Source organism: Etheostoma cragini, chromosome 13, assembly GCF_013103735.1.
Source record: "Etheostoma cragini isolate CJK2018 chromosome 13, CSU_Ecrag_1.0, whole genome shotgun sequence".
Taxonomy (NCBI): Eukaryota; Metazoa; Chordata; class Actinopteri; order Perciformes; family Percidae; genus Etheostoma; species Etheostoma cragini.
In genome coordinates, this window is record NC_048419.1 from 13,584,267 (window position 1) to 13,592,363 (window position 8,097).

General features: G+C 39.3%; 1 long non-coding RNA gene across 1 annotated transcript in view; it reads right to left on the bottom strand.

Moving 5' to 3' along the window:
* Positions 1 to 2,365: 2,365 nt before the first annotated feature.
* The window catches only part of LOC117955853, a 24,328-nt gene continuing 18,596 nt past the window's right edge, over positions 2,366 to 8,097 (bottom strand). Inside the window, exon 3 of the long non-coding RNA XR_004659142.1 lies at positions 2,366 to 2,567. This is a non-coding gene — a long non-coding RNA (uncharacterized LOC117955853). The remainder of the gene's footprint in view (positions 2,568 to 8,097) is intronic.

Below are 8,097 nucleotides of genomic sequence, written 5' to 3' on the forward strand. Positions count from 1 at the left end.
CCTTGTGAAAGAGGTGTGCTGCTTTAAAACAAATTCAGTGTGACTTTGAAGGCCACGAGCAGCAGGTTAAATTGATTGATTTTATTAGGCCATTTCATTATGAGATATGATACAGCTTTGCAGCATACTTTAAAAAACAAAACAAAAAAAAACAAAATGTCTTTTTGACGTATGTGAGTTACGTCAACCCGTTCTCACTCCTGCTTGTTCTGACGCCTCAGTGTCACATACTGACGCAAAGTCTGATACATGGGACTGCTGGGATTGCTTAAAGTTGCGGGAAAATACGGTTGTTGGTCAAATTTGAAGAAAGGTCACGGTGATTGGTCAGAATTGCGAGATGCACCACATTCACGTTGATTGGTTGCATTTGCATAAATTGTTGCAATTACGACATCGCTAAATCCTGGAGGGACTGATTAGTAGTTTCTTTACTCTCAGTTACTTAGCAGTGCTAAAAGGCTTTTGTTTGAAATTCAAGAAAAAAGACTGAAGGTGTGCATGTGACAAAAAAAATGGGAAGATACTGTATGTTAATATCTCAATGTTTAAATAAAACGTTGTCTGGCATTACTAAAAAAATATCACATTGATAATCAAATGGAAAACAGCAATATAGAAAAGAGATTTGGTGGTTAGCCTCGCCACACAGCAGTTATCTGATCTTTGGACGCAGAGGTTCAGGCAGAATCACCTGTTCAGACCTTTTTTTTTGTCCTTCGAGGTCTTACAGAGGGATCAATATAAAATAGATTTACCTTTAGGAAAGACAGCTTGGCAAAGGTGTACATGTGTTCTGAATTGACTGATCAAACTGAAATCTAAAAACATGATTTTGAAACATTGCAATATACATGAGAATGAATTACTTATGCTGCTTTACAGCTTCAATCAAGGAAATGAGATGAGCAAAGCCCTGATCATTACGGGGATGGCTTACATCAAAGCCTCAAATATTTCTGTGTATGTGTGTGTGTGTGTGTGTGTGTGTGTGTGTGTGTGCGCAAATTTACACCCAATCTTTGTACGTGACTGACCTAGAGATTACTGCAAAGAACATGATATGCTAGAATTGTATGAAGCTAATGATAATAGGATGTGAAAATATGTGTTATGTGTGTTTCAGTCCAATGAAAGTGTTTGGTTTGTCCTGTAATATAAACACCGGCATTATTGGGACATGTGTGCCTCATGTGAAACTGCATGTTGTGTTGTACATTTTACCTACAAGGAAACTATAATAGGTTGAAACCATTTGTTGTATATTGTCATATCAAACCATATTTCATATACAAATATGTGATTTTTCGTAATATCTTTCACACTTAATTTGGTCAGACATTTTGCAGATGCAGGGTAGTACTTTACAAGAGAGGTGAGATGTGAAAAGCCTGTCACCTGACCTACTGAACAGAAATCTGATCATGCACAACACACAACATGAATACACTTATACAAAATGTAACTAACTCAGACTGTCAACATCTCCAACAAGTCATCCCTATTATACAACAAATTATTAAACAATGTAATTTCTAGTTGCCCTCCAGAATGACACATCTGCCACATTACTTTCTGATCCGACACCCCTGTTGGCAATACGATAGTATTTGCTTTGCTGTCCACAACTGTTACAAAATAAAAGCATTCTTCTACCTGACACCGCCAAGGTTAGGGTTTGGTTAGAAAATAAACCAAGGTTGACAGTCAGTAAGAAACAGGAAGCGAGCATCGGTCTCCTGTGTCAATTTGCATCTGTTTTACCCTCCAAGTCACTCGGCACCATTACCACGGATAACCTACTGTAACAATAACCTCTCAACTGACCTCAGACACTTCTTGCTACCCAAACATGACGGTGACACTATGTGAAATGCTATAGCACATCCCTTGAGACCTGTCCCTGATCCACTGGTGCACAAACTGATAAATATATGATAAGAAAGAGGAGAGAGTGAGAGAGAGAAAGAGACTCACTGCCAAAAGGAGCCATGCCCTCGACTCTTCACAAGCAGCAGCAGCATTTTCAGAAGCATTTGGGGCTATTGGTAGATGAGGAGAATTGACCTGTTATTGGGCACCAGAGTCAGAGTCAGCTGTTTCTACTTGAGAGCTGCTAAATCTATCCTTTCTGACTCCCACCGCCTCTTTCACTGGAAATAAGGTCATGCTCCTTTTGAATCTCTTCCAGAGTTGGCATTCACTGTTTGCACTGTACCTGCTCTAATTGGAAGAATGTGAAAGCATGAAAACATTACCTCTGTTGCAATCACTCATGTTGTGCAATGTTAAACAGTATGCAGAGGGTTGGATTTTGATGTAGCGGTGTGTAACCCCTAAACTGCGGCTTTTATGTTAAACACACATGTATATTTTTAATTTTCTTTTACCAGGATTTTATGTTGATAAGGCAGATTACCTTTACTGGACATATTTTGACGACTGTTATGAGTTGCACAACTTGCATTGTTCAATTTTGTTGGCTAGCGGCAGTCTATGCATGCAACATGAGCAGGTCCATCCAGAGTGATGCAGCAGTCTGTGTACTTTATGTATGAATGTATGCACTATGTTGTGTTGATTTTTTTTAAACAGCAGATATTGTTTGTACAAGGAAAAAACTCCTTCGGGACAATACGATCTATCTTATCTCAAAAAAACAAGTGCACTGTTGTTAAACAGTTGTGAAAAATAGGATGAGGACTAATCAAGCAAGAGCTGTTTATCAGTACTTAGCTATTACTGTATTTACGGGCATGATCCACCATAATGAAGTTGTAGGCAAACCAATTTAGGATATGTTCTATCTCGTTTCCCTTCTATTATGTCCGTATCACTCTCTGTGTGAAGAGTCGCAGTCAATATAAATAGAGAGAAATAGATAGAAATAGAAAATAATAGAGATGTTTCTATTAAATTAATAGGATATGCTTTTCATCGTTATTAAGATTCTTGATTGGGAAGATGCTGGTTTTAATTCTGCAAGAGCTGAGTGCATGGGCTGCCAGAGGCAGAGAATAAAATAGAGTAACATGAAAAAAATAAAGAATCTCTGACCTTATTTAACTCTGAACAAGTGCTCACAAGGGACAATTGGAATAAAAAACAGTGCAGGGGGTAATCAAAACCAATCCAGTCAGTCAAATTTGAAGTCTACATTAAAGCGCTACTTTAGCGCTAAGACAAGCACTGTAACATGCATTAAAGATCAGCTTTTCTCATCTTATAGATGCAGATGCACATCATTCCCGTACCAGTTAACCCACAAACACAAATTCATACTCATACCGACTCAGAGGTAAGGGAGATTTGTACCCTTTCTTCCGTCCCTTTAGGAAAGGATTGCAGCTAGCAGTTCCTATTTATCAGACTGCCAGCCATCTGAAATCAAATTTCCCCTGAAGACACCATGAAATTACAGATATTTTCTCTACCAGTCCACCTCAGTGGCAAAAGCCCACAGGATAAATATCACAACTCTAAGCCTTTCAAGCTGCTATAAGCTCGCACACTGATGACATTTTGACCAAGCTTGTGTTTCTCCCCAAAGCCTCACTCACATTCACATTAACACACACACGTACACTGTGTCCAGAGTTTCTTCCTTCACTGTCCCCCTCAAGCCCCTCTCCTAGTGACAAGCTTAGCAGTGCAGTGATCCATGGTACTAGCCGCCTGCTTTTGCAGGCTAAGTGCTCTTTGCTGTGCCACTCCACTTTTCTCTGTTGTCTCAGACCTGTTTGATTGATAAATATTGTAGCCGGCAGGCAAAGCCTGCTTCTGACCTTAAGATAATGGAAATAGTTTGGGAAGGATAGGACAAGAGGCTAACCACTAAAATCTCCTGACCGCCATGTTCAGTTACGTTTGGGGGAGACGTAGCAGGTAAGATGGATGGAATTAGGGTACTTTACTGTTTAGCTGGGTCCATGCTGTATGTTTAAATGCCTACAGTAAAGTTATGGTGATTTACTGATTTACCATGAAAATGAGATTGTGTTTATGTGTTTGTATCCCCTAAAAAAAGGCCTAGGTGGGTCCAAATGCACATGCATGTGATTGTTTTAAACAATCAGGAACAATTTACTAAAATGGCTTTTAAGATCAACACAAATATAACATATGACCCATATGACACATTTACTGCACTTTATTTTGCGTGCTGTCAAGTTTTTTTTTATTATTGTTTTTCCTCCTGAGAGCCAATAGTGTCCATGATTCCTAAATCGGACATGATGATCACACTGTGAAGAAAGTGGAAACCAATGGCCCCTCAACCAGTGAAATAACATAACAACTTTTAGAGGGATTGCCATGAGATTTGGCACAGATACTGAGATTAATATCGGTTGTCACTTTCACCATATACTTTTTTGGGCCTCATGTCTACTCCACATCACTGCATGTCCTAGTGTTTTAGTTTTTTGAAAAAGGGTTTTTATTGAGTGAATGCTGTTACCTGCTGATGGCACTAAAAGAAAGGTCAGGTAATCACTAAAGTTATTGAGAATCATCATCTTGGCAGCATGGATATATGTGCCAAATTTAATGTAAATCCATCCAAAAATTGTCAAAATATTATCAGTGGATCACCAAAGTCAGTATTATCGTCTGGGGCCCATGAAAGTATACATAATACGCATTACATTATACATAATTTCATGAAAAATCTATCTGGTGGTAGACCGACCGACTGACAGACGGACAGAAATTGCCATCCCTTGAGCAAAAACTGACATATCCTCCTGTGTGGAGGGAAGAGTGTGCTGCTGCTAAATTAACAGCCAAATTGGGCCTGGCCAGAGTCTACTCTGTTCAATGTCCTTCACCTGACAGCTATCCAAACCTTGATTGGTTTACACATCACAGACTGTGAATGCTGCTCTGACTACCTTCCCATGATTTATGATAAGCCAGAATGGAAAGGTTGTGTCTTTGGCGACAGACAATGGTCTCCATCTGATTTCCTCAGAGGTTTCCAAACTACATCCAAACTACTCTATGCCACTCTGAAAGAGACACATGAGATTCAAGAGGGTGTAAAGCTGAACAAGTTATCCCTGCAAATTATAACCATTTTCAATATTTACAGAAACACTACTAAACACTCAGAATTTTGCCGTCCCATTTGCTGAGAGACAAACATAAGGCCCTCAGTGAACCCTACGTGTTTTGTGTGTGAGACAACCTGAAAGAAACAAAAGGAAATCTAACTTGAGGGAGCCAAGTGACACAGCAGGAACCCGCATTTACACACTGAATGATGGAAAGACTTTAGATGCGTCCCAACTGTCTCGGCTGCTGGAGACCTTCACTCTGCCAGCGGAAGAACAGAGCTTGTGGAGCCCACTACAACTGACAATGCAAGAGATGTCAAGCTTTGCTCCTGGGGAATGTAAGCGTGGTTCCAAGACAATGTAGGGCTGATATGGAAAATCAGACAAAAATTACGACAACATGCTGCTACATTGTATCTTATATGTATTGGTGGACTTAACAGATTCCTATATCCAAAGAAAGCTGTAGAAAAAGTACAAAACGTTTTGTTGTCACCATCTATTACACCTTAGGTTAAGATTTATCAACATAAAGTACAAGGTACTAATAATGAAATTTGACTTTGGATTTAATACATAACACCCAATGTGCTGTAAGGCTCCTAAAACGCAAAAAAAGAGACCAATCAAGTCAGAGTGGTTCTCATCCCCATTTCTGAACACAAAAATGTCTTCATGTGTGCATTATTGTCTATTGTGGCTGGTGTCAGTACAGCTGTTAAATTAGTATCCGTTTCTACTCCACACCCTTTGTGTCTTAAGCGATGACACCCAACACTATGTAAAATGTGATACATGAACATGTATAAATGTCTGGCTTCTAATAAGAAAAAAAGACAAGTGAAGCCTGTAAGCAGGTTCAGGCAAATTAAGCGGTCACTGCTGCTCTCACATGACATACTGTACTCACTTCAACACATCCTCTGCAATATGGTCTGCCTTATTGCCCCACACTGCTCCACCCGTGGACTCAGGGTCCTTGTTTTCAAGACTGTTTTATTATTATTATACGATCATACTATTCACGCTCTGCTTTACATGGATATAATTACATTAAGTCTTAACACATTGCTGCTTTGGCATACTATTTCATCACAGCTGCACAATATGAAAAATTCACCAATGTCCGACTGTGTGTGTATTTAAGTCACTGGTAGAAAGGTGAACCTGTTCTAACGCATTTCACCAAAGAGGAGATGGGTCTGACTTCCAGTTCTAAAGGACGCATTTGCAATCTCATCCCATATTTTGTTGTATAATATTGCTGAGATACACACTGGGCTTCATCACAGTAACTGGTTCTCCAGTCTCTTGTCCATTTATTTCACCGTCTCCTTTCTTCCAGCTGAGCCCACAGGGGCAGTGACCTCATCTAAACCCAAACTCTGTGACTGCTGGGCTTCCTGTGTGTCTGAGAGGAGATGAGAGTGCCAGACACCTCTCTTATTAAACCTCTGTTTGGCTATCAAGCCAGGGGGACACAAGGCAGAAACGGGTGGGCTGGACTAAACTGAGTCTCTGTTGTCATTTCCAACATTAGACACTAATTGGCTCCCACAGGTCTTGAATCTGCTTGAAAAAGAGTGTGCAGACACACATTGGCAGTAAGGATTTTATTCAAAGATGCTCAAATGTAACAAAATATTTAATTTAATATCATAAATCAAAGATTCCAACTTTATTGTCAAGAGTGAATTTCCCGGCATGTTGAATATTAATACTAGAAGCTCATTAATTAGGGCCCGAGTGCAGACAGCGGCGAAGGCCCTATTGAAACTAGACATTTCATCCGATCAACTTCAAATTTGGTCTGTGCCAGCTTAACACCGTAGAGATGAAAAGATATTACAAGAAAAACTTTTTGTCACAGGACATGGCCGTGGCGTGGCGGCCCTTTTGTGTGTTTTGCCATTGAAACAGGAAGTGTGTGGAACTTGAGTGTACATCATCCAATTGGCTAACCCAAAATCGACATTGTAAATTATGCGGATTTCAAAATATTCAAAATTCCAGTGTAAGAAAATCAGTAGTCCTCGTGTGTAAAAATGATGCGTAAAGTTCAAGCTTCTAGCTGAGGCTTCAGCAGTCTATATTAGCCAAATTAAGTGGATATATATTTCAGTTAGTAAAAATACCTTCTTTTAGTTATCTCCAAAATAGCTTAGCAAGCAACCACTGTCTGAGGAATTTCGTGCTAAAATTACTGAAAATAACTTTGGAAGATGTACTCCTAATTCTGATAAAGTCAGACTAATAATAACTAATATTAGCTATGGTTGAAATTTAGAATCTCAGACCAAAGATTTGCGACAAGTTGAAACTTGCAACCATTTGCAAAGTGTCGGTCTGCCAGTTTGGTGATAAGGTGTATCGAATCTATAACTTTACTGTAGTTGGATGTATCATTTGTTTCGTCTTAATATGAATTTGGACTATGTTAGTGATAGTGTAGTCTATAACCTTGATGTTAGACTTTCTGGATTGCTCCAGAGTGGCAGGAAATTTTGCTGGAGGCGTACACTTCCACCGATTTCCCTTTCCCTCCTGGTGGCTTTATGAGGACTATGGTTAACTGCTTCTCAGATCTCTGAATAGTAAAGGGAGACAGCTAGCTAGACTTTCTTTCGAATCTGACACGTTTTTATTTCTCTGATTCACAGTTTTGTTCCAACGCTGCTGGGTGTTCCCTCTTTTCAGTCACTGTCTATCTGAGTGATTACAGCTATATCAAAACCTGGTATGTAAATGCACAAATGGGCATCTAAGAAACTATCCTATTACCAAAATGAAGGACTCCCCCATGAAACAAGCAAAGAGATCAATAAACAGCTATGGAGCTATAAAAAGGCTGTAGTAAAAATGTTACTGATTACGAATATATAAGGGATGGGCATCATTTTGAATTCAACAAGTTTGATTTCAACAAGTCTGATTCCAATCCCAATTCTTTTTTTCAATTTTGGTTCTTACTGATTTTCAATTCCTCGAGGGGTTTCAATTGTTATTTACAGTTTTACCGGGCTTTTTTAACGTTAAAAAT